This window comes from Malaya genurostris, chromosome 2 (genome assembly GCF_030247185.1).
Source record: "Malaya genurostris strain Urasoe2022 chromosome 2, Malgen_1.1, whole genome shotgun sequence".
Taxonomy (NCBI): domain Eukaryota; kingdom Metazoa; phylum Arthropoda; class Insecta; order Diptera; family Culicidae; genus Malaya; species Malaya genurostris.
Window position 1 is genome coordinate 252749278 of NC_080571.1, and position 27665 is coordinate 252776942.

At 37.3% G+C, this 27665-nt stretch overlaps 1 protein-coding gene across 2 annotated transcripts in view; it reads left to right on the top strand.

Annotated features, from left to right (window-relative positions):
• Positions 1–771: 771 nt before the first annotated feature.
• Positions 772–27665, top strand: part of LOC131429523 (AF4/FMR2 family member lilli) — a 269359-nt gene continuing 242465 nt past the window's right edge. The window contains exons 1-2 of one of the 2 annotated variants that reach the window (XM_058593693.1): positions 772–1662; positions 17704–18815. The gene's annotated coding sequence lies outside the window, so the exon portion shown is untranslated. The remainder of the gene's footprint in view (positions 1663–17703; positions 18816–27665) is intronic. The other variant, XM_058593694.1, reaches the window with a different exon arrangement.

Below are 27665 nucleotides of genomic sequence, written 5' to 3' on the forward strand. Positions count from 1 at the left end.
TTTTGCACGCCTCTAAAAATAATGCCATGAGAATTAAATACCGAAGAATAGGGTAACAGAGGTATTTTGGCCCGCTTTTGGATCGATTTTATTTTGGCCCACTTTGTAAAAATATCCACCAAATGTTTTAATATCTTTGAAAAATCCTTCCGCAATAGGTAATTTAATGTGATTAGCTTCAAACTGATGCATCATGGGTTACCTAAGATCGATTGAATCCATATAGTTTGTTAGGTGGGCCAAAATATATGAAGTGGCCAAAATACCTCTGTTACCCTATTCATGCAAAAAAACATACACGAATTGTTTAAAAAAAGGTTATTGTTTCTTAAACGAAAATCGTTTGTTAAGTCTTCTACTCTAAGCAACACAGTTTTATTTTTGTGTGTGTAGTAACACGTTTAAAAAAAGTGTTTTTGAATCATTAGATATTTTAACCAAACACAGGATCTGCGGTGAGTGATTTATTGGATGTGTTGTTAGACTCTATACTTGGCCTTTGATTTAATAAATTGATCAACACGAGAGCTGTATGAGAACAAATATATTCGTTGTCGAAGTATTGAACATCTTACTGGGAATTGTTCAGATTGAAACGTCTGATACGTCTAACGTTATTAAATGTCAATGTCAAACAGCCGTATGACAGCTGTCACTATGTTACGCACACTGTTAGCAAAATGTCAATCGTGCGATTCGAACCATGGCGTGCGAGTGTTTGACAGAGTGAAAAGTTTGATGAGGGGTAATGAAAAACGGAAAAATCGTCACGGTCAGTGGTAAGGGGGCCTAGCAAGAAAGAAAGAAAAAAATAAGAAAATAAAATGGCGATCTTTGCGTGTTGTTCATTTAGGATCGGTGCGACTGTGAACGGATTTTTCAATTGAAAGCAATCCAAAGGTCCTCGATTTGACCATTCTAACTAGTGCATATGAACCAGGTACCTCCGGGGCCAGTGTTAGTTTTTGTCCCTGATCATCACGGGATCAGCCGGAAGTGGAAATTCAACAGTAGTTCTTGTGTGTAATTCTGTAAGTGGGAAAGTTTTTCGAGATTTTTGCTGACGAGAGAAGGAATTTTTCGGATAGTGAGCGAACGAACGAACCCCAAGAGCACGAAGGAGTAAGCGCAAGCGGCCGTGGGTACGCAACGCAACAAACGGGGGGAGGGCCTTGAGAGTGCGGACGGGCTTTTTTTTGCTAGTGAAAATAGTCGCGATTAAAAATCGGCACACACAAACATTCGACAGACTGAGTGAGTGGAAAAATTGAATCGCGGATTTGTGGTGCGGGTGATTTCGGGCCGCAGGAAGTGATTTTTTTTCGTTCTCCAGTGATATATAGCTCTAACAGTGCGGCAGTCGCCGTACCGGAACTGCTCTCCGTGATACGCCACGGGATACGGTAGACGGTACGAACGCTCGTGTAATAGAAGAAGTGGTGAAGTGGTGAGGCTAGTTTTCGGCTTGTTCGGAAATTGTGAGAGGGAGAGACGGACTGATCGAAAAGGGGGTTTTTGTTTTGGACCTTCAACTTGTAACATTTTTTTCGGGACTTGAAAATCAAACCTGGTCGGTTATTGTTTGCTTGGACCTGAGTCGGCTGAAAAATACCGAGAAAAAACAAAGGATTTTCATTGCGAGGAAAAGCTTGGATGTTTCTGGTAAGTGTTGGTTTACTGTGTTGCCAAGTTTTACAACTTTGTCGTCAGTATTTTATTTAATAATTATTGAATAAGCAAAAGTTCTGGACTTCTTTAGAAACAGATCACGAAATTCTGACGATCGAAAATGTTTTTTAATGACATGACCCGGAATTTCATAACTACATTGTTTTATACACTTATTTTGTCTTTGGTGTAATTGTTGCTAGTCAAATGCGTCTCCGGTCATCGACTTCTTAAGTAGAAAAATGAGTGCCATTTATTTGAACATATAAAATACGCAATGGGATAAGGCGTAGCAAAAAAAAAGATAACGATTTTATGGTTATACAGGGAAAAACCGACCTCACTTCTTAAAGTTTCCGGTCTCTTTTTTTTCAAATCAACAATTTGCTTTCGATCATCAAGGAGGATGAACTTGTGGAATGACCACTTATCAGTTTCACGCATCGGTCCACATTTAATCTAGAATGTCATTCACTGTCCTGCTTTAATCTATCATTGAAATGGTTAAAAATGGAACTTCAGTCATAACGAATCATTGTGATCTCTTATGAAAACTATGCTAAAAACCCGTAATAGGTATACAACGAATACACGTGAAATGCTTCATGCTAGCGTAGGGCTGCTATTGACCCAACTTTCATGCCGAAATCTTTAGTATTTTCAGTGGCGTCTCGTTCTCGTGTGCACTTCGTGCACTACACAACCGATCAAATTGAGTCAAGGATTTTAAATTTATATATTGGATAAAAGCAGGTTGCATGGTACCAATAAAAAATAATGAACGAGCACTTTGCCATGTGCACCGAAATAGCATGTATTTACACACATTTCATATGATCCAACTTTAAATTTCAAGTATCTCTTGTCGTTGTGTTAGTATATTTCAGTGCACATGAGTTGCTACACAGATTCAAGAAGAGGACGAATTACTCCAACTCAGATTTGAGATTTGTTGTTCGCTCTGGTCACGTTTGGCTTTGTGAGAATTTGTATGCACACCGTTAGGAGACTTATGCTTATGGTAGTTGAAAACAAATTGGTGTCTCAGTTGCAACTTCGAAGCGGATTTATTGGTGAAGTTATTGAAGCCTCATGAGCTAGTTTTTGCCACCCTTGATACCACATAAGCAGTGCACAACCCGTAAATTTTGTCACGAGACGCCACTGAGTATTTTGTTTTTGTTTAGGCATAAACATAGTTTTGAGATCGCAGACCGAAATTCGGGCCATAAGTCCTTTTATTTGAATGTAACTTTGTTCAATCTTTTCTAAGAAATCGATGTGAGTTCTATTTTGAAGGTTTTAATCGTTTCTACTGGTGCTTCCAGTACTGGAAAACGGCATAACTGAAATAAGTTTGAATGGTTATCAACTAACAAGTCCTACACATTATACTGTTTTTGTGTCCTGGCCTCTAGACTTTCCGTATCGTGCTTCGTCGTTTTAAATGGCAGATTTAAAATTTTACCACTTATCACTCTATAATTCCGGAACCGGAAGTTGACTCTCTACAAAGCTAAATAGAAACCTCTGGGAGGTCTATCTGTGAAAACTAAATGATTATTTGGCACACAATACAGTGTCATTGCTCAATTCGATAAACTGAGTTGAATGACATATGACCAGAAATCTGGTCTGTTTTCCGAGTGATCTTTCTATACGAGAGAGGCAAGACAACATTATGAAAACATAAATTATAAAATAATTAGCAATAAAAATGAGTATTCAAAATAAAAAAATAGAGTTCAAAAGGTTGGTGGGTAATGTCAGAGAAATAACCGGATTGGCGTGAATATGAAAGCACGGCATCAACTCCGGCGAAAGACAAAAAAAATGGTCTAACTAAAGGAAAATAATGAGTCCAAAATCAAATATGATAACACACAACGAAAGTATAGGGAATACTATAAATAGTTCTTCATAAGAACGCATACAATATCCAAAATAATAAACATTTAATCTAGAGTTGTTTTACAAATCAGTAGAAATATTATTCGTGACCTCTACCATTAATATAATTTGAATTACTTCATTCGATCGTGTCTTGTACACAACCTTGTGATTGTTTCAATAGTCTAATATGATTAAGATTATCGCTTAGTTGATGTTAGCATCCATCAAAACCTCATAAATCAAAATTCGAAGAACGCAGCGCAATTTCCAATTTTCGTCTACTACGGCTGAAAATATTGCTTCAGAGTGCAGTCAGAGATATCTATCTCCTCTGTGTGACGAAGAGCAAGCAAAATTTCTCCCCTCGCACTGACAACTTCAACGAGAGCTCTTCTCTTTCACATTTATACACCATTGTTGTATAGAGTGTGCACACATCATGAGTGCGTTGGTTTATTTCCTTTTACCTCTTCCACTGAATCGCACCAAAGTGCTAGAGCATTAGCCAATAAATTCTCTGAGGTGGATGCAGATACTTTCACAGAGGTGTACACGCCGGTGAGCACTCTGCTGTATGGTTTTCGTAGATGAAGCGTGGACACGCAAAATCAGCAAAATAAAACAATTTATCGTAAAATTTTCGGTTTTCCTTGCAAATTTTTCATAGCAAGGCCAGATCTACTCTCTATTAATTGAAGTTCACAGAAGTGTTCGCTCAGCATCACGCGCCAGTGGTCACTTGGGTGTATTTAGACGAGAGCGCGTGTGAGCGATTCATGCGAAGAGAATGTGTTTCACTCGCGCCAGCTGCTTTAACCACAAGCACACACTCAAATGCTGTCTATTCGACACTGAGAAGAAGTGCGCTTTCCTCTTTGTGCGGTGCTTCGTTTTTTTCATCATCGGTGTGGCAGAACTCTGACTCTAGCGTGTATATCTCTGGTGAAATGCCATCTCTGAGTGCAGTTATAATGTTGCTTAAGGGGTTACATACCTTCCAGCTCTAGAGAAGATTCTTAATCTTTTGATTACTCTAGGAAGTAGGAAAATGTTATTATTTCAATGAATTCAAAGAATCGAATGGTACATGTTTTGTCATGTTTGAAAACATTTTTTATCGTTATATGTGGAAGATTGAATATTTTACGCCCCCTGTCGCAAAACGCCTGCGAAATTGCGGTGGACATGATATCTCAAAAACTAAAGAATCGATTGATTCCAAATTTTCAGGTGTTTTTACCTTTTTTTATATATATAAAAAATAGGTATAGAATTCGCTCAAACTTTCGAAAATTTTTCTGAGGCCCGGAGGGCCGAATGACATATACCAATCGATTCAGCTCGACGAACTGAGCAAATGTCTGTGTGTGTGTGTGTGTGTGTGTGTGTGTGTGTGTGTGTGTGTGTGTGTGTGTATGTGTGTGTGTCTGTATGTGTGTTGTCAACTAAGAGGTCGAGATCTCAGAGATGGCTGGGCCGATTTTGATCAAACTAGTTGCAAATGAAAGGTCTCCCCGTCACCCAAAACGCTATTGAATGGTTTTGAGATCGGATGTTTACTTTTTGAGTTATACGAAGTTTTATGTCAAAATTTTCAGTTTTTTGACAGTATCTGTCACAATTGACCTTGAAAACAGAATATGTTTTCAGACTTAGATTCCGCACGATAATACCTATCCAACAAGCCATAGATTGTTAAAATCCGTCCATTTTTAACGGAGATAACGAAATTTTTGTGTAAACTACTTCTCCCCCTATTCCAGCAGTAGGAGTTTTGAGCGCTGTATGACAAAGCAATGCTTGGGAGCAACGGAAAACACGATTTTTTATTCTGTTACATACAATTGTTTCTAAGTACCAAAAAGACTGTGTACAGCATCCTTTTCCATGACATTTAGCCTCGGACCGATTTTAGCACGGCTCGTTTTTGGCAACATAATCGTTCGAATATGACATATATAAACCAGATGATGGCAGATTTTTTTTAATTATATTGTTTTCAACTACATACAGCAATAAATGCTGGAAGAACATAACATCCATATACCATTCGAATCAGTTCGTCGAGATCAGCAAATGCGTGTGTGACAAATAATTTCACTCAATTTTCTCGGAAAATTTCTTTTCTACAAATTCAGATTCATACGAAAAGTCGTATGCTCCCAAACAAAGTTCCTGAATTATGTTTGGTTCCGACCTCTGGTTCCGGAACTACAGGATGATATATGAAACGAAATCAAAATTGTGTAACTCATTCTACTCGTAGATGGCTGAACCGATCTAAGATTCAAATGAATTCTAAGAATCATCTAAGATTCAAATGAAAAGTTTCAAGATTTTATAAAACATTTTGCTCTTCAGCCAGATCCAACATCCGGTTTCGGAGATACAGGGTGATTGGTATAAAAATGTCTATTCCACATAAATTAATCAGGTTTATCGGGTTAGCAGATTTGGATAGCCGATAAAAAAATTAACTTTTTGTCGATTCAGAAGGCACCTAAAAATTTAATTCGTGCTATGATTTCTCAAAGATGTCTTCACTGATTTTCAAATATTTTGAAACAAATGTAAACTATACAGCTATTCAGGTGAATTTATCTGACTTCGGCCATACCGATTTTAGAATTCCGGTTCCAGTATAAAATCGTTTCTCAAAGCTCAATCGTTTTCTCAAAAAAGCCTAATCAAATATCAGAAACAAAAATTCAAATTAAAATAAACTTATATACAAAATTAACTAATTTTATACATACATACAAAAATTAATTAATTTTATCCAATTATGACTTCCGGTTCTCGAATTACATCATGATGAATTTTTAAAATTCAAACCGATATAGAAGATGGAATTGAGCTTCAAAGTTGAACTCAAAACTGTTGTAATGTATTCGTTTTATGGCCATACGAATCGGTTTGGGTTATTCTGGTTCCTGAATACCGGCTCTGGAAGTACCTTAAATTACCATAAACTCTAAAGTGGAACTTACATATCATGGCATCTTTAATCGATTATCACACTTCTAGATTTAAATTCGATCCGATTTGCAGTTTCGACATTACAGAGTAATGAGTGATTAAAATCTCAAATTGTCGCTTAAAACGACGGTCATTAAAATAATGTCATGAAAACTTAAACACCGAAGAATATTCATGCAAAAAACACATGCAGATTGGTAAAAAAAGGTATCATCTCACTGCTAGGTGGATTAAACACGTTTTTCCTATTGCTTTTGCAATGTTTTTTCCGAAAAAAATTGTATACAAATATTGATTTTTATTCGGATAGAACATTACCAATACTGCAAAAAATTTACACTGAAGTCTTTTTTTATGCGAGTTTACGTACCGCATAAAAAAAGGCGGGTGGGTAAGGTTAGAGACATAACTGGATGTCGTGAATATGAAAACAACTGACATGTTCCTTAACATTTTCGAATATCAATTAGTTGATCAATTGTATGAAATTGTATGTAGAATTTGAAGCGATGCACCTAAACTAAAGTACAGATTAGTTACATTTAACATTCTGAAACACAAATATTATGAAATAACCAGTATAGTTCTTTATAATAAAATAATGGTGGCTCTGAAAAGAATCTTTTATGAAAGCGTTCGTGATGGAGAGTGATGAGTTGAATTCGAATTCCGATGGATGCCGCTGACTTCCGTCATTCCAGGTTGAACTGTTGTACGTGGGTGCGATACTGATATGGTTGGTGTAGGTGTAGCGTTTACAACCGATTATAATCTTCCAATAAAGAAAACATTAATTCGCTGGGTTGATCAATGATACAATAGGCCTAATTTATTGAACGAAACTATCAGTATGCTTTAGGGATTCTTTTCAAGCATTCAGAAGGGTTAAATTGCGTAATTCTCTACGACATTAAACTCTGGGACATTTTTCGCAAAAACAAAGAAGGCTTCACTTGATCTCGATTACTGTGAATTTCACACAGCGAAAAGTGCACAAATCTAACCAAGCTGTTCTAGATTTTCACTAAACTGAGGATATTTACCTTTGATTTGCGGACAACAAATTCTAATAGTTCTTTAGAAAACTTTTGAGCCTGATTTTGTGTAATGCTCTCCACCGTTGTTTTTTCATCAATGCAAATTACTGGCAGCTGTGACGTAATCGCTCTTGTCAGAGACGAAACTAGCTTTGCAAACGACACAAAATACATCTGCTCGCAGTGGCGATAGAATCCAAACTGATCCAATTTTTGTTAAGAGCTTTCATTTTACGTGATTTCGTTTGTAGCTTTTTCACTAATGGGCGGTCCTAACGGCTATAAAAATAGCCGCATACAGAATTTTAATGTTGATTATTTCATTTCGGATTTGCATTTCATTGAAAGAAACTATCCGGATGCTGTACGGGACTCATTCCTGCCATTCAGAAGGACCAAATTGTGGAATTCACTACGATATTAAACTTTGTTCGGAACATTTTCTCTAACGATTTGTTGTACAGCAGCAGATATTTTGTTCTCTTCCTCAGAACGTGTTCTGATTGGCTGGTGTTGACATGGGTCACATGAGACAGGTTTTTCAATAGTGTACTTCAATTTCAATAGTAAATTTCGATTCTATTGGTAGTTAGATTATATAAATTCTTTCACAGATAACTGAGATATGAGCTTTCAAAATACGAGAAAGGCAAACGAGCCTTATCAATTATCCTCTTTGATACTCGTTTATACCAAACATTTCAGAAAAGTTTAATTTTGAATTATTTGATATTATGTCACACAACTGATAATTTTATCATAAAATTGTGATCATATTTCCGATGGCGTGTAGCAAAAATTATGTTGATTCGTTAGATACAACAAGAAATATTAACGATCAAAAACTTATCACTCTCTCAGAGGGTAAATTTTGAAAAGGCACCCCATAGTAAAGTAGGTCGTATTCACGACAAAACGCATGACAAAAAAAACCGCATAACCCTGAAAATTCGCATAAAAAAATCGCATAACTCTGAAACTTTGCATAAAAAACCGCATAACTCTGAAACTTCGCATAAAAAAACCGCATAACTCTAAAACTTCGCATTAAAAAAACCGCATAACTCTGAAAATTCGCATAAAAAAGTCGCATAATAAACCGCATAAAAAGGCCTTAGTGTATACTATAAACCAGGGGTGGAAATAAGTAAATTTTTTTATTCACAATAAATGAAAACATTCAGTATTATTATCGACACCCGCATTACTTTTTTTTAAGTTATAGGTGTTCCGAAGCGTTACATGTCTTACTTTTTCCTGAGTTGTCGGCGTTACGAACGTTACATGCATTACTATTTGTCAGTTATGAGGAGTTACATGTGTTACATATTGTTTTTGTAATTTACGTTATTTTTTTAATTAAATGTGTTATAATTTGCTACATGCGTTACTTTTCGGTATATCTTAGTGTTTACGAAGCGTTACTTTTTGTGCGTTATAGATGTTACATGCGTTACTATCTTTGGAATAAGGCGTTACATTCGTTACTTTTTTGTAAGTTACAGGCGTTACCAGCCATTACATGCGCCACTTTTCCGTAAGTTATAGGTGTTACTTTTTCGCAAATTGTAGGCGTTACGAAGCATTACATGCGTTACTTTTTCGTAAGTCATAGCTATTATGAAGTGTTACTTTTTTATAAGTTATAGGCATTATTACATTTCGAAGATATGAGGTGTTGCATGCGTTACTTTTCTGTAAATTATGAGCACATGCGTTTCCTTTATGTAAGTTAGAGATGTTACGAACCGTTACTTGTGTTACTTTTTCGATAGTTATAAGCGTTACATGGGTCACTTTTCAGTAAGTTCTAGGCGTTACGTAAGTTATAGGCCTTATTTTTTTGCAAGTAATAGGTGTTACGAAGCGTTACGTGCGTTACTTTTTTGTAAGCTATAGGTGTTACGAAACGTTACATGCGTTAATTTTTTTATGTTATGAGGCGCTACATCCTTTTTTTTTTGTTGTAAATTATAAGCGTTATATGCGTTTGTTTTTGCAAGTTATAGGTGTTACGAATTGTTACATACATTACTTTTTTGTTTGTAATGAGTGTTCCATGCGTTACTTTTTCGAAAAGTATATGTGTTATAGATGCGGTACATTTTTGTAAATTGTAGCCCTTACATGCGTTACTCTTTTAAGGTACTCCACGTCAATACTTTTATTACTGCATTGTGTATGAGTGTTGCCCATCACTGAATGTGTTGGTGACAATTCTTATTACTCTGTTGTGAATATTTATAGTCCTTAAGGCCATCACATAATTACCATGTGCGCGGTTGGCTTTAGGAAATTCTCGATGAAAATCTTGAAAAATTTGCCATACCAAAAACATACAGCCCTTTGAAAAACTTTTATCTATTTGCAGGGCAAAAATGCCTGAAAAATTCGGAAGATTTTCCTAGTGTTTTCAAAAATAGCTCTGAAAAATGATTGTTTTTGTGATCTATCACTATTATTTGAAAAAATAATGCGATTATATGATTTGTTTTTTTTTAATGTGGAACACATTTTTGTTTTCTATATAGTGGTGCAAACTAGAAACTCAAGAAAAATACACGTAGAAATGTGGTCAGGTTTTGAATAATTACAGCTCAGTCAATTTTGTATCAATTATTAATATCATGTCACCATTTGATTGGAAATATTTCTACGTATTGATTTGAATGTTCATAGCCCCTCCCTTTGGTTGGTGGGCTTGACGGTATTGCAAACATCATCACATACAATCAATTAGCGTTACTATTTGATAAAGATATGCGTTACAGTTTTTAGTTTCATAATTGAATTAAATGAATAATATATGGAACGACTTGAATAAGATGTTGATTGCATTACGCTCCAACATCCGGGGTTGGAGAGGCCGGAAGGGCTTAACTGAGCTCTTTTTTATGTTTTATTTTCATACTACCGGCCCTTATTACCAGTGTGAAGTGAAAATTAAGTAGAGTAAACGTATCCCAATTGGGTTTCACACGATGACAATAAATGAACGGTAAATCGAATCCATCTTTGACGTTTATTGGTGGTTTGTGTACCATGGAATACTGTGGAATGAAATAGAATATTGTAGAATATAATAAAATAATAATGACCGAACCAATGAGCAAACCACTGATAGCTGTCAAACGATGTTCATCCAGTTTATATTGTGAGGATGTATCGTTTGGGACCTGATGGGTGAGATGATGTGTGAATGAAATGTAAGAGTGAGTGCATGCAAGAACGGTAATAAAGGCCACCGTTTCAGCTCAGGACTAACGATCGACCAATAGAAGAGATAGAAATTGGGTAACGGTACCCCCATTCATCTCAAATCCATTAGTCATTTCATGTACGAAAACCATTAGTTAGAGTGAGATCTGTTATCTCTGTTTGATAGATTAATTTCAAGAATAACATGAAATCTGGAGCATTTTTTTTGTTCGTTAAAACAGCAGTATTGAATCATTTCTGAACTACTTTTATGTTCCATTGCTTCTTACAGACGAGGCAAAGATTTTGTATTCGATTTTATCTCAATAAATTTATTGAAAGTCGAGTAATCGGTAAAATAACATGGTGACTCTACTAATGAGATGACTATTGGCACACAAATTTTAGTTAGAATCTATTAGAATAGAAATAGTAACTCAATGTTGTGATGCTTGCTTGTGGAATACATGTAGGTATGTATGCATGTGTGTATGCGTATGTGCCTGTGTGTATGTATGTGTTTTTGTGTGTACAACATACATTATACCGTTCCCTCGGGTGTGTTGTATCAAATTGGTTGTGACACATTTCGATTGCGAGTCAGTGTACCAGATGTTCAAAAGTGCCTGAGCGGATGGTAATATACTGTCAAGAATCAACCGAAGATAACGAAATGTGAACATGCTGTAGCAATACTATTAAACCCAAGTGTTATTATCATTTAAATAAAAACGCATGTCCTCAGTTCTTATCCGTCAAACCATGATGAGCTGCTCTACAAAGATCAATGAAACACAATTTTTTTTTTTTTTTTTTGGAAACGGATGACTGGATGAGGAACAAGAAATACGAAAATGCTGAAAGAATTAGAAAGGATTATTGGTAAGAATATAAACACCATTGCATACAACTAACTTTTACATTTAAGGAAGCAACATAACATGCCAGCAAAAGTACGGAGTGAAAAATGACAACAAAAGACACGAATCACAGCTGAATAGAACACTGGAATTAAGGTAAAACAGAATACAAACTATGAACAAAGGTAAGAAAACCAACATGAAGAAATAATAGAAACTGCTGGGTAACAATGTAATTTCCTCATATTGAAAGAGGCGTTTATATGGCGCGCATGCGCTAATTCGGCCTGATACAAATTAACGGGGAGGGCAATACATTTCGGACAGGGCTGTAAAAAGCTGATTGGAACCCTTTCCCCACCAAAATGTAATATAAGGAAACTATAAGTATTGATTTGAATGTTCATAGCCATGTATTTTTAATTTTATATCATTGAAATGTTGATTAATAGCTAGCAGTGTCCTATTTTGTCTGCAAAAAATCTCCAGCATACCGGATTTCCCTGCCATAGTCGACGGTTTTGAAGGAGTAAGCGATATATCAAAGGGAAAGTAGCGCTCTGATTGGTCAATCGATGCAAAAGCGAAGCTGTTGGAAGCACGCGAAGCTATAAATATAAGCAAAATTATAGCTAATGTTTCAGTCCTACACGTAGCTTGCTAGAGGTAGGTTGTTGCTAAACAGCAAGACAAAAAGTGCCATAAAACGATTTGAAACTTTAATTGCTATGCTCTGATCTTGTGTCATGAAAGATTGAATGAAATCCCATGTTATGTTGTTTCGCCTGAGAAATTGACAACTACCCCAGGGTAAATTTTGAGTGCATAAGATTAATTTCTTATTTATATAAGATGAACTCGATTCATAATGAGAAAAAGTTTATCGCTTCAACCGAAATCACAGATTGGTAGTAATGGTAAAGAAACGCTATAAAAATAACTACTTGCATACAATACTTGAACACAAGCTTGACGAAAAGATGCTTAAATATCGATATCTGTATCGCAAGCTTGTATAAACATATAATTGCAAAGGTTTCGCTATAGATGTAATTTCGTTGGCTAAAAAACAAATACAAATCATGACAAATATAGTCTATATTCTGGGTTCGCGTGTTCTGTGTTGGTTCATAATAAAGACTAAGCAGACTCTCGTGCATTTGCGCATTCAAAAGTGTCACGATTAATTGAAAATCATTAGAAATTTTGGCTGCCTTGTTCCACATCAATGGCTCGAACAACCTCATGGGGCTGAACCTTGCAGTTTTTTTCAAATAAACCCTATGCTGGCTACAAGAATTACATTCAGACAATTTTTTTCAAAAGCTTTTCACGCTTTTAATGGAAAATCAATGAATTTTTTATAATCGATATAGACCATGCTTGCTATACGAAATTGAACAAAGCACACTGCAAACGGATCAAAGTCGGTGGTGTTTTTTTCTTCCGTACCTCATACCAGTTTTGCATCGTCATTTTGAATGACGATTTGAATGTTTCGTCAAAAAAATCGGTTTAACTGTTGCTGAGAAATTGAAGTGATTTTCGATTTTGGAACTTTTCTTCACTAAATATGCACATATTTTCTTTTAATTTCGAAACCGGAAGCCGGATCCAAATAAAATTCAGGAATTTTGTGTGGGCCAAAAGGGCTTTCATTGGACTCTGAGTTCGTGAAAATCGGTTCAGCCATCTCTGAGAAAATTGAGTGACTTTATTTCTCACATAAACATACATACACACACAGACATTTTGTGATCTCGACGAAGTGAGTCGAACTGAATGCCGCTGATCAAATGCATCATCTCACAAGTCGATCGTTACTGAATTTATCCGTGAATTGAAATCCGAATTGCTACCGCGACCATCATATTTACCAGATTTAGCCCTCAGCGAATACTTTCTGTTCTCAGATTTAAAAAAAAGCTTGCAGCAAAGGAGACTTGCAAGGTAGAAAAGTGATGTAGAAATGTTTGGAACGCCGTTCGAACAATTGTATTGCTCTACAAGGAGCATACACTGATGAATAAAATTGTAGTTGAAGAAAAAAGCCATATAAAAGTAATCAAATTGTAATGTAATTGTTGTTATTTTTGAAGTTTTCAATGAACGATTTGCTTAAGGCAAACCGACGCCAAACGGTTGCGATCGATGATAGGTTACTTTCACTGTTTCGCTTCAGGGAAAATTGTTTATTGTATGCACTACTGTGGGCAAAAAATAGTAAGACTGTGTTCAAAATTTCAAAATTCATTAATATATTCTTCCAAATCTATTTCGTCCCCCCAATACACTATTACCAAAAAATTTTTCCCAATCCGGAATAGCCTTCAATGCGCGTTGCAATTCACCTTGGATGTCTTCAATTAACTTAAAACGGTTTCTCCGAAGCGGTCGATTGAATTTTCTGAATAGTCAGAAGTCACGCGGAGCTAAATCAGGCGAATATGGTGGTGGCGGAACGATATTGGATGAATTTTCGGCGAAAAAACCACGAAGAATCAATGCAGTTTGTATCCCATAATTCCGGCCTCTAGCTTACGAGTAGCTTCGTACAAATGACGCATAACACTTGAATAGTATTCTTTGTTGACAGTTTAGCCGATCGGAAAGAATTCGGAGTGCACCACACCAGGCCCGTACCCAGGATTTCGTTTCGGGAGAGGCCAGTTGACTTTATCAGTTCCGAAAGCACCGAAAAAAGGTCGATTTTTAGCTTTTGTTAGTTGGTTTTTATAACTATTTGGGTTTACCGGTTTTCGATTTTTAGTTCCGGAAGTAGCGGCCAAAATTCCAAAACGCACATTTAGATTTACCTGAGATGACTGGGCCGATTTTTACAAATGATAGAATGGATTCAAAGTTCCAAAAGAAATGACGATGAATCACAGAGAATAATTTTCATAAATTGTAGAGACTTTCGCAAAAACCGCATTTATTCCAAGGCGCAATTCTTATTTTTATCCATACATCCACGATAAAAATAAAAGCGCATGAACTTTTTACGTTCGGAAAAAGCGTCAAACTTGTAAATAAAATCTAATATATTCCTACTGATTGCATTCAAAGCAGACATGACACACACATAGTCAAGAAAAATATTATCAAAACGACAGTTTATTCATAGCGGAGTCCATTCAATCCGAATAAATTTAATGTTGATCGTAAATCTGGTTTCAAAATTTTCTTGAATTTGGAGTTTAAACGCAGGTTTTTGCGGATTCTTCACTTTGCTTTATAAAGCTTATGAAGAATGGTCCACTTGGCAGGATCATGCTCTTATAAAGGTTTTCAGTAGGCTTTCGTGGACTTTAAAGTTTTAATGCAAGATTTATTATTAATATTACAAATGTTACTTGGGTAACGTAGAAAATGAGAGTGTGGAATACTCGAACCGATGGATATTTGGTTTTGGGAGGAAAGTTTGTCCAGCTTCTGTTCCTATGCGAGCATTATTCGGGAATTTTCTACAAATAATGGTTCCATCGATAGCCCCTTTTCAATGATGGAATTTTCAATAGCACTCATGTCTTATAACAATAACGCTCCTGGGTTGGACAGAATTAAATTCAACTTGGCGAAGAATCTGCCCGACCTTGCAAGAAGACGTTTGTTGGAATTGTTCAACAAGTTTCTTGAGCAAAATATTATTCCATTGATGTTCTTTCCGACAAACTCCCCACACATGGACTTCCAGCGGTTTTAAATAATTAACATTCAGAATTAGCTACATGGGTCTCCCGCAAAGCTCATGCCTCAGTCCACCCCTCTATAATTTTTATGTGAATGACATTGACAGCTGTCTAGTAACCCCCTGCACACTAAGACAATTGGCAGATGATGGTGTGGTTTCAGTTACTGGACCCAAAGCTGTTGAACTGCAAAAACCATTGCAAGATACCTTAGATAACTTGTCCGTTTGGGCTGTTCATCTGGATATCGAATTCTCTGCGGAGAAAACAGAGCTGGTCGTCTTTTCAAGAAAGCATGACCCCGCGCAGCTTCAGCTTCATATGATGGGAAGAATGATCGCGCAGGTTTTGACTTTCAAATACTGCGGGGTGTGGTTTGATTCCAAATGCACGTGGGGAGGACACATTAGGTATCTGATAACAAAAAGCCAACAAAAAGTACATTTTCTTCGAACAATAACAGGATCTTGGTTGGGTGCTCATCCGGAAGATCTAATAAAATTGTATCAGACAACGATACTTTCAGTGATGGAATATGGATGAGTTCGTTTTCGTTCCGCTGCAAACTCCCATATTATCAAATTAGAGCGAATTCAGTACCGTTGTTTGCGAATTGCCTTAGGCTGCATGCATTCGACACATACAATGAGTCTTGAAGTTCTGGCGGGAGTTCTTCAATTGAAAGATCGTTTTTGGGAGCTTTCATCGCGACTGCTAATAAGATGTGAGGTACTGAATCCCCTGGTTATTAATAACTTCGAAAGGCTAGTTGAGCTTCAATCTAAAACAAGATTCATGCCAGTATATTTTAACCATATGCCATAGGAAATCAACCCTTCAAGATATATTCCTATCCGTGACACCCCCCTAAATGTCCCTGACTCAACTCTATTTTTCGACACATCCATGCAGCGTGAAGTGCGTGGATTCCCGGAACATCTACGCTCGATGGAAATCTCAAACATATTTTCAAGTAAGGTATGGTATGTTCAACAATAATGTTTCGGTCTCAGGAAGCCTAACATGAACCTGCATCTAATTATATAGCAGAGTTAGCAGCAGCTCATTATAGCTTGAGTGTAATCATCACAGCATTTCCAAACCATTATTTTCTCTTCACAAATAGTCTGAGTGCAATTGAAGCCATTCGCTCAAACATGACTGGCATGAATGAACCGTTTTTCTTGGGCAAAAAAAAACAGTGCCTGAACGCCATATTGACTAATAATTATCAAGTCATTATAGTCCGGGTCCCGGCTCATTGCTCCATTCCAGGCAATGAAAGAGCCGATAGTTTAGCCAAACGTGGTGCTATTGAGGGTGAAATTTATGAGAGACCGAGTGCTTTCAACGAATTTCTTTAGCGCGTCTCGCCAAAGAACACTTGCCAGCTTCTGACCTAACTAAAGCAAAGAAACCTAGCTTTGAGTAGACCGGGCAAACGAGGCAGTTAAAGGTTTGTATGCAAGAGGCCGCCGCTTCCGACGGCGGGTCTTCGACGACTCAGCTGGCGTCACCTCGGCGGCTTTGTGCCGCTGAGCCATCTTGGCTTAGGTTATGTGGCTGCGCCACATCAGTTACACAGGAGACATAACATCCAGGAGACATGACCCTTTCGGCTGAATGACCATTTCGGCAAAATGACCCTTTCGGCGAAATGACCCGCTCCCAATCTGGGTCGGTGGATGCACTCAATTATTCCTAAAATATCGACAATATCAGGGGACTGTATGTGAGCAGGGATTTCATTCGTGTGATGTCCAGACTCATGTCCAATCACTACACGTTAGATACACATCTCCTTCGAATTGGACCATCAGAGACTAATCATTGTGATTGTGGCGAAGGTTATCGCGATATTGATCATGACCTTCCTTACATGTAACTTCTTTTTCATTTCATTAAGTCCATTGTAGTTCCAATTTAAATTTTATTTTATGTTAGACTCCTTTCTCTTCCATGAGCTCAACCAATATTATATTGAATAAAAGTAACGAACTGATACAAACAAACCTGAAATAGTTATAAGATCATGTACAGTTTTAAGATTAACTAATGAAATTCGAAGTTTTAAGATTAACTAGATGAAATTCGAAATGTAATAGGTTAAAAGTACTATGTATTGTGGATGCCACGACGAAGAAAAACGTATGTATATTGCCTATGAAATAAACGTATTTATGAAAAAAAGTCAATCCTGATGAAAAAACTCAACCCCCTATTTCCAAGTTATCCTGGTTGATGCGTTTCTCACCAAAATTATCGCATTTGATATCCGTACAGTGAAAACTCACGTCCCGATCAAAGCCCCTCTCCGGCTGACAACACTGACTGACCCCTTTTCTTTTCATCTTCTTGTTTTTTTTTCAAAACCAGGCAGGCACTGCAGCTCCAGAACCCTTGCGTATCATCACCGTATGAGGCAAGGAAGGCAACGCCAGCCACGAAGAAGTAGAAACACGACAGATGTAACGAAACAGCACCAATCAACAACCGAACGAACAGGAGCGGTGCATTTACGTTGTTGGGCAAGTGGCGCGCGCGTAGCCAGCCAACCAACCAGGCTGCCATCGGTACACAATTCATCCTAAGTTGGCTTGTTTTTCGCATTGCTTTGCCAATTCCTCCCAATACATATTCTGCCGGGCCGACCCGAAATCGAGAGAAAGAAAGAGGGAAAAAGAGAGAGAGAGTGGAAGAAAGAGCGAGAAAGAGCAAGTAAGCGGACAGAGTCGTGTGCGTATTTTGCACTCGCATTCGCCGGCGCAATCAGGTCGGGGTATCGTCGTCCGGCATCAGGACCTCTCGTCACCGTGACCGTGAATTAATCAAAGTCGGTAATGAGTAGTGAGTGAAAGCAAGAAAAAAATAGTCGTTGTTTAACGCAAAAAAATACTCAAAAAACCAACACGGGGTACGCGGTGCAAAGAAGAAATACGGCAGTCCTTGTCCCAGAACTAACGGTAGTGTTCGGATAGAGCAGCGTTGTGGAAAATTTCTGATTAGGGTAAAATTCGTGTAATATTCAGGTTTGGCATTAAATTGTGCTCGATCTGCTCGCCAAGTGATTAGTGGCAATTAGATGTAGCGTTAAGTTTCATGTAATCAATCTAAGGCAAAATAAGTTTCTCCGATAGTGCTTTAAGTGGTAGTGGAAATAGAGGAAAATAGCTTCAGTAAGGTGTTTCGCTGCGAGTAAAAGAAGAAGAAAGTGAATATTTGAGATTTACAGCAATCGATTTGCACGATACGTGACTAATATCTTGAATGGGTCTCGCTTTTTTCTGTTTACCTATACCGATACACACACACAGCGATTTATGTTCATATATTAGACACAAGTAGCATTTCTATTTGTGTGCGAGTGTGTGCAAGCGCTAGTGTTGTCAAGAAGGAACCAACCTCAAGCGGCGCACACAGGGGAATCGTGAATCGTCACACACATTACTATCGGAACAGCCAGGAAAAGAGCAACAGTGGAGAAACATGTAAGCAACAAAAAGTCTATAGAATAAAACACTAATTTTCCTTCCATTTTGCCTGTTGTTGTCTGTAACCAAGAATGGACTGGAGTTGCGAGTGTGCCGGTGGGGAAGTGAGAAACAGTCATTGTTTGAGCATGGGAGCATGGGAAGGATGAAAAGGGGAGGTGAATCCATGTTGAAGTTTGTCTGTGGAAGAATAGTCGGTGCCAGTCGCGACTGGTCATTGGGGGCCCTCCGTTCTGCTCGACATTCAGCAATATGGCCAATTATTATAATTTATCAAAATATAAAATCATCACAGGAAAGGAGGATGCAAACACACATCGCGTATTGGTGCGTGCTGACTACCCGAGGAAGGGAAAACTGCGGTGAGGAAATCGTGACGGCGTGGTTTGTTGTTGGGGTTGTTTTCTGTTGATTATAACGGTGATAATACTTCAAGGTTATACAATCTATCGCTTTATCAACTGGTTCATTGTTGTTCCAAAAACCGAGCAATGCGAGCAACATACAGAAAATGAAAACGAAACAGTTTATTTGAAACACAGAATTCTTAGCCTGTTGCGGAAATTTTCGACTTTCATAGCTAGTATGTGCTTTATTCCGGTAGAATTGATAGTCAACGGTTCTTTGTTCTTTGTCCCGATTCATTTTGTTTCAAAGTTCTACTTGATGGAAGCCGCAAACCGAATATTATTTTGAACATCCATTTCGAAAATGCGTCCTCCCTGGTTGAAACGGGCTAAATCGATCGTGTGCAGAATTCTCAAACTTTTCCGGGGGAAGGGTATAGCGTGATGGGATAGTCGATGCCTTTCACGCAGCCCGCCTGGGTTCGATTCCCAACCCCGCACATAGGGTCAGAAAGATTTTCTGGTCCGAAGAGGCGAATGACTTAAGATGTTAAAGCCTCTATAATTGAAACAAAAAAAAAAAAAAAAAAAAACTTTTCCGTGAGCGGTATACTATCGATCGACAAGATCCAGTAATCGTCGTAGTGGAACTGAGAAACTGAAGCTGCTTTTTAAGGTGTTAAGAAAGATTAAAGCAAACCCAGGGTTGTCGGATTATAAAATCGTCAAGAGATTCAATGCCAGCCAAAGCACCATCATTGAAGTTTTCGCCTGCGAGGATGAATTCTATTCTATTCAGGCCAGTAAGCAACAATACACTGATAGAGATTCTAGTGGCTAAAGGACGTGTCCGAAAGTTGTTCAATGAATTTTTTACGCAATACGAAGCATGCATTCTCATAGTTTTTACCGAAAAACTCGCTAGAAAAACTCATGATCTGGCAAAATATTTGTAGTTGCGGATAAAAAACTCAGGTTTTCGTAACTAACAAGACTACGGAATCTCCAATGTACATACTAGCAGATACGCCTGAAAAAGTGTATTCTTCCGTAAAATAGAACTGTAAAGTTCGGGCCTCGGACCAACCTGTCCTCAATTCCGTACAATTGAGTAAATTAGGCGATTATCAATCAGAAGTAGAAAAGTTACTAGGTATGAAGAATTAGAACAAATTGGTTCATACCGCAGCTAATTAGCAACTAATAAGCAACAAACTATCCCCTCGGGTTCGATTTGTTTTCAAGCTTATTTGGGAGGGGTGCTTCGTCCTTAACTTCACATGAACTTAGCGAAGTATTTGAAAAAACAAAAAACTAAAAAAGTTGAAATAAACAGCAAATTCAAAATTACTAGGTTTCGATCTCTTTTCAAGTTTATTCAGGAGGGGTGCTTCGTTATGAACTTAGCGAAGCACTAAAAAAAATTTAAAAAATTGAGCAACAAATTCAAAATTACCGTAATTAATTAGCAAGCAAGCAACAAATTTCCCACTGAATTTCTGAATTTTCAGGAGGGACGCTTCGTTAACTTCATATGAAAAAAAATTTTATATGAAGCACTTAAAAAAAATTGAGTAACAAATTCAAAATTACCGTAACTAATTAGCAACAAATTATTCATCTATTCGCGTTATTATTGGCGAGAGGTTCTTCGCAAAGTTCATGTTCGATATAATATCCTTCAATTTTAACTCATAATATCCTTTAATTTTAGCTCCCCATACACAGGTTCAACCATGTTGTATGGAGATCCTAAAACCCGGATACGTACTTGCGTCGATGCGGGCACTTATATAGCAGATGATATGAAGTACCGTAATCGCATTCACACTAATAACAGTAGAGTAGTAAAGTTTTCAATGTCCAGTCACAGCGCTGACCAGAATTTTCATGTTCAGATCTGGTAAAAGCGCTTCACAAGTTTCGCCATTAGTTGACATGTTTGAATATGCCAATGTGTGCGTAAAAACAAATTCCTGCTCCTTTTTCCTGAATTTAATCAATAAACCTTCTGTATGGTTGAAAAATAAACAAATCAGTTCATTCTGCTTCGAATTGTAAAGCTTGCTTCAGATAGAATTGGAACAAAGACAATTGCCTGTATTTCAGTTATTTATTATTGAATTCAAGATCTTTTTTATACAAATGTAGCGTTGTCTTCATATTTTTTTTCTCTTTATGCGATATTCGCCTAACCAGAGACATTTTTGTAGAAACAGAAAATGAAATGTCCGGATAGTAAATGGTAAAAGACCTTTATCACTACTTTCCGACATACCAGAGACTTGGGCGATTCGCATTGTTCAGATGCCTAAGCCCGACTCCTCTGGTAGAAGGTAAAAGTTAAGTTACTAAAAGATTTCTGCTTGCCTAAATGACCCTCTGTCACGTCTCTCATTTTCCGTTCTATATATTCACATCCTTGCTCTCTCTTGAGTACTATCATTCTATAATTTTCATTTTCTGTTTCTACAAAAATGTCTCTTGTTAGGCGAATATCGCATAAAGAGAAAAAAAAAAGAAATATTGACTTAAGTCGTCAAAAAGAAAAAAGTTGTCTTCATACTTTTAAGAAAAAACACGGATAAAATTATTCGTCACGGTTTCGAAGGAACTCTCGATTTTTTCATGTAACACGGCTCATTAGGCGGCGCACACCTTCTTCGTCCATCGTTTTAGCTATTTTATTCCACCAGGTCGTCATCTGATTGATGTCTTTGACAACGTTTCCCTTTGCCTTAAGTCTCCTTTTCATGATTGCCTAGTATTTCTCAATAGGACGGAATTGGGGACAGTTGGGTGGGTTCAGGTTTTTTGGAACAAACTGGACCCCTTTCTCTGCCTACCATTCTTGAACGACTTTGCTGTAATGACAGCTTGCCAAATCTGGCCAAAACATTACGGGATGGTCGTGGGATCGAATGAATTCGTTTTTGAGGACACTCTTTTTGGTATAGTTCCGATGTCATTGTCTTATTTGTAACGAAAACTTTCGGTTTTGCCACAGCTGCAAATGCTCTGCCAAATCATAAATTTTCTTGCAAATTTGTTGGCAAAAACAAATTTAAATTTGGCTGGAATATCCCCCCGAGCCGTTGCCAAGTAAAATTTTTAACCTGGGATTTGCCCAAAGTCAGCCTTGACATAGATTTCATCGTCCATCAGAAGACACCCGTCGAACTTGGTCAGCACCTGGTCATATAGTTTCCGAGCACGAATTTTGACCACACTATTCTGTTTTATGGTCCGATTTGGCTGTTTGCTAGCTCGATACGACTTGATTCCTTCCCGGAGTCGAGTTCTCCTCACGGTACTATGGCCAAATCACGGTCCGACCGATTAGGATTTCTCTTAATCGTCTTCAAAATCTTCCCACACAGTTTCCGGTCGACAGTTCCACTCCGACGATTGGCTTGAGGCTTCCGAATCGTCGTCAATGTTTCCTTATACTGTTTGATAATGCGCCGTAGGGTATTTCTGGGCAATTTCAGCTAGTTAGCTAGCCTAGATGCAGACCACAATGGATTTTCCAAATAACTGTGCACATTTTTTTCCCTTCTTTCGGCTTCCATGCTGATTGTTTACAAAGTACAGTCGATTTTCGGAATGTCAAAAATCATACGTGAAGCTGACAAAATTCCCGACACGTGGGCGTCAAGAACTTCCAAATCCGTCCACTTGGAGCGCCACAATATAAGAAAAAAATTGTTCCAATTCTAAATGAAGCAAGCTTTTATTGAAGAAAAGCGAAAATCTTAGTCTAAACCTCGTCCGTTTTTCTGAAAACTTTCAGCTTACTTCCACTAACAAATTTGATTAGCAACGAACACATTCCGATATGAATTTTCTCTTGTAGAAATTATTGCGAAATAAAGATTTACGTAGCTTGTATTAGTAATCCCGCAAAATAGGAACCTTAAATTTAACACTCGAAAGGCAATGGATATGGAAGGTTGTCGTAAAACTGTTTATTTTTCCGGAAAACTGTTTTTTAAACAAAAAAATATTTAGTTTTGTTTATTTTGTGTAGCGCGATCTAATACAAATGCATTGAAACAGTGTTGCTAACTTTGTTATTAGGAAATTTAAATCTACATTCATAAAATATAAGCAATTTTTCATCAAACATTGGTGAAAAATTTATCAAAACTGATATTTCATCCAAAAAGGCAGGCTTAACATTCGTTTGAGACTAAAGTATTGCTAAAACAGATAGTTTAAAACTCAACCGTTCTATTCATGAAATTGTTTACCACCGATTCTCCGGTGAAGTATCTATTGTACTCCATCCAGAATGCAAAACAAAAAGTGTTCTGAAAACTGCAGAAACTTTACGTCTGTTTAGTGGTTAATGTTGAACTGCTAGGTGGCATAACAAAAACAACAAAAACTGTTAAGCACTGGAGAGTTGAAGACGAAACGTAACGGAACCAAAAACTGTTTATGTGCCCTAAGCACAAAATTAGGTTAACTCTTGAACGGAAGCAGCTGTTTTTGTGACTTTACGACATCGATTTTTGATTGAAAGAATTCCGCCGATTCCCCATACCTGTTTGGTGGATTTATAGCATAGGGACAGTAGAAATAATCGAATATGCAAATACTTGAACCCGAACCCGACCAGTATCCAATTAAAAATAAAAATTTCCACATGTGCACGACCCGAACCCGATGATTTTTCCCCTTAACCTGAACTTGACTCGTACTCTATAAAAATAAAAAATCTCTATCCAATTATGCGACATTTTTATCAATGGAAATATATGTTGATCATAATTAATAGACTCAAAATACTGTATTAAAAGTAGTTGCCTTCGAATGCTATGCATTTTTTGCTATCTTGCACGAACACCACGTTGAAAGAACTGTTTATCGTTTCACGCAATTTAGTCGAGAAGCCATTTTTCTACCTCTTCTGACCAGGTATGTCTCTGACATTACCTACCCACTTTTTCAATATTCCACCAAATGCACAGCGCCGGTTTCTTTCCGGAACGATTAAGTTTTTCAGTTGATGTTGCTGGTTGGACATTAATTTTTCTCCCTTGGATTCTCAAAATAAAATCAAACCTTCCGTCACTGTCTATCATTTAGCTCATGAGGGACCCGTTTTCCACCTTCTGAATTTTTTCCATGACGTGTAGACGATCAGAATTGGTTTGGCAACTAACGTTTACTCTCTCCGTTATTTAGCTTATAGTTTGGTTTTTGTCTTCGTTCAACAGGCGGCATCATAATTTTTGTTGGATTGGCCTATGTGTTATTTTTTGTTCACACTGAAAACCCCCCTTTAATTCGTTTAAACCAATGTACAAAAGTCGCCGCCGGCAGGCATGTTCCCCGTAAGCTTCAACAAGAATCCGATGGGGCTCAGCTACACTTTTTTCGAAACAAAGTCATAAACCGACACTTCCCGCAAATGTTCATTACTTGGCAAGACACTGTTAGTGTGTGTGTGTTAGTTGCTATTTACAAAACGGCAATGGTTTTTTTTGGAACATGATGTTACAGCAAATAAAATGACGCTATAGTTTCGACAGTCAACTTATCCCTATTTGCAAAAAACAAAAGAAATATACCTGGTATAGTCTTTTTCAATTCGTAGAACTGTTCTTCCAATTGTGCCGTCTTGGAGAAGTAAACGGAATCTGGATTTCAAAACGATCTATTGATTTACCCAGTGATGTATCGCTCTCATGTACACCTCGTGCACTGTACAACCGATCAAATTGAAGGAATTAACTGCATCCCCATACGCATTCAATTATTTTTTAGATTCTAAATTAATGCGATGAAAACAGGTCGGATGGTACCGAATATAAAATGACCGATTTTTTTTTGCTTACACTTGTTGGTGCGAAACGATCTTTTCATATCGCACTACCGTAGCCAATACGTGGTGCTCTGAACTCTAGCACTTTGCCTTGTGCACCGAAATTGCGTGTATTTACACACATATCATACACATCCAACTTAAAATTTCAAGTATCTTTTGTCGCTGTTCAGTTCTGACATTTGTTGTTCTCTCAGTCACGTTCGGCTCTGTGAGAACTTGTATACACACCTTCAGGAGAGGCTTTAGTGGCTTATGCTTATGGTAGTAGAATATAAATTGCTATCTCAGTTGCAACGTCGAAGCGGTTGTATTGATGAAATTATTGACAGATAATTTTAATAAAAAAATCTCATCCAAAAGCTATTTCATTGTACTGAAAAACACAAGCGAATCTATTCCTCAATTTTTAGTTTTCACTATACCACATAATCAGTGAGCAACCCGCAAATTTTGTCACGAAAAGCCACTGAATAAGGTAAGATATATTTTAACATAGTGACCTTACTATGCTAGCAATCAATCACCCACTTTATCCAATCATTGTCCATCTTTGTTTTCAATTACTTATCCGGTACAGATGTAGGATTTGGCTTACTTACGATAGATCCACGATATATCGGAACATTGGAGATGACGGAATTTACAGTGCGAGTCACGGAGAAATAAATTGATCGATCAATTGCGTTATAACAACCGTACACAGTGTACATGTACAGCACATTGAAGTGCACAAATCTACAAATAACTAGGGGAATGCTCCACTTCAGCCAATTAGTTCTGATTCCTGATGAGATTCAAGCGTACTACTTTAAAGACTGTACTCGAAGAAAGTTGGACTTATATTAAACACTACACGTCAAATTTTGTGCACGATTCGCGCCATCTTTCCATTCAAATCCTTGTTTTTTAAAACTTCCTGCTTTTCGGAACTTGCACTTCATAGTCGCCCAGAATTTTTTTATAGCGCGATGTTCTGACGAATTTAACGGATCTACCTTCTTCGGAACATACTACCTTGATCAAAAAGTTTCCGGAATTTATCCAGAAAATTACAAATACAAGATTATTCATCATAATCGATATTGTCCCCTTCAAAGTACTCCCCATCGACTGCAGCACACGGATTCTAGCGCTTGCTCCAATCCTCGATACATTTTTCAGTTCATTTAGTTTTCGGTATGGCCATCAGAGCCATCTGCGATTTTTCCATGATCTCATTTCGGGTTCTGAAACGCGTTCCACGGAGCGATTTCTTGATTCGACCGAATAGGAAAAAGTCACGGGGAGCCAAATCAGGTGAATTCGATGGTTGCGCTGAATGCTGTTCACGGATAACGACGACTGTTTTCTTCAGAGTATCGTTGCCGAAACACTCTTATAATATTGCAATGTCGTCGCACCGATGGAACCGTTTTTAACGCAAAATTCAATGCAAAATCGTTGTTGCAAAATCCAATTCCATTTTGAAAATTGTACAAATCGAGGACACGCACAGTTGCAGATGTACTCAATAGAGCGTAACTTTTACAAATGTTCAGGTGTCATGCTGAAAATTTGATCGGATATCAATGACAGATGTGCACAGTGGTTTGAATCGACAAAAACGTGAATTTAATTCTCTAGCTGCTAAACCGTTGATCCGATATACATAGTTCCTTTGGAGAACTCATTCACAAAAATATACCTCGTGATTTGATTCCAATAAAAAATGTGCAGAGCCTACTACGATAAAATTTCATTTCAATAACTTTTTTCCCTTGAGAGATAGAAAAACGATGTCTTCGACAAAGTTTTAGAACTTCCAACGAGAAAAAACTTTGCCGAAGAAGCTATAGGTCTAACGCATAAAGTTTAGGATATATGAAGCATTTTCGTTTGAAACCACTTAAAATCAATTTTTTGTACATAACTTTTTTCGCAAATATTTTCAGTGTCTACTATGTTCGAGACAATTACTAAAAACATAAAATCACACATTTTTGTTAAAAACTGTGCACGGTTTGGCCTTTTCCCTAAAAAAGTTATTTAACATTTAAACTTTTATATACACTAACTTTAACTACTAATACTAGCAGGGTCGCAGACCAAAAGGCACATACATATACTTTTTGGAAAGCTTAAATCAAGTAATATATAGTTACGAAGTGTGTAGCGTGGTCTTTTTAAATTGTGTGAATGAGACAACAAAATATAGAGTGTTTTTTTGACCATTTTCTTAGGAAAAACGTACATTAATAAAATTGTTTATCTTCATATCACGCGATTTTTGTGAAACATACCGATAAGGCAACCGGTGATACCGATAAGGCGATTTAGGCAACAACTTTTGCAAGAAATTGCAGTCGAGGTATAAAAAATAGAGCATTAGTTTTAACACCATACGAAAGAGAAGACTTTTCACTATAGCTTACTATTATGACTTACTCTCAGCGAGTTTTTCGGAATTCCTCTTCAAAGTAAATGTTGATAGGTGTCTTATTGACCGTTCACAAAAAATCGCGAGAAATTACCGAATTCAGTAGAAAATGTAATAAAATTGCAGTAAGGCAACAGATTAGTTACAAATTCCCTAAAACCAAACAACCCTTGTTCTTGTTTGTTGGTTATTATTCTTCATTCTTAGTCTGTGCACGTTTTTATACTCAAGTTCAGGTATTTCTCTTT